This window comes from Octopus bimaculoides, chromosome 3 (genome assembly GCF_001194135.2).
Source record: "Octopus bimaculoides isolate UCB-OBI-ISO-001 chromosome 3, ASM119413v2, whole genome shotgun sequence".
NCBI classification, from domain to species: Eukaryota; Metazoa; Mollusca; class Cephalopoda; order Octopoda; family Octopodidae; genus Octopus; species Octopus bimaculoides.
Genome location: NC_068983.1, coordinates 125,526,334 through 125,526,902, shown reverse-complemented (window position 1 = coordinate 125,526,902; position 569 = coordinate 125,526,334). Strand labels below are relative to the sequence as shown.

The following is a 569-nucleotide window of genomic DNA, read 5'->3' as shown; positions in this document are numbered from 1 at the left end:
ATATATACGTAAATATACGAGAGCGAGCACATAAATGCGAAACGAGGTGGGAAACATAGTACTCGAATATTAGAGGTAGAGTAATGTGCTTTACGAAAAGCAGCAAAAATATCGCAAAAACTGTTACTCAGAGTTTCACGTTCCCGTTCGTCGGACAGTTTTGTTTAGAATGGAACAAAAATAAAGTTATAAGCAAAAATATACAATTAGTTCAGTAAATACACATATGGAAATGGTTTTGTTTCGTTGGTCCTTTCAACGACATGTTGCATGCAATAACAAATTTCGGTATAAAGTCATCTTATAAAAAAATAGAAGAACGCATTAAATCAAAAATAGCTTATAAAGAAGAACAGAACCTAAATACTCAGGGTAAAAACATAGCTGTAAAATATTAATCAAGTGATGCATTAAAAGTTATATCCAATTAAAAAAAAAATCATTCTAAATTACGTATACACTTCGCAGTGTATACACATACCAAAACATCTATAATATACATATATGCACTAAACATACAGACGCATACACATAAATATACCGATATATATATTAACCGACACATATAT

The 569-nt window shown here is 30.2% G+C and overlaps 1 protein-coding gene across 2 annotated transcripts in view; it reads right to left on the bottom strand.

Moving 5' to 3' along the window:
• Positions 1-569, bottom strand: part of LOC106875338 (FMRFamide receptor-like) — a 558,102-nt gene that overhangs the window by 309,460 nt on the left and 248,073 nt on the right. The window lies entirely within an intron of this gene.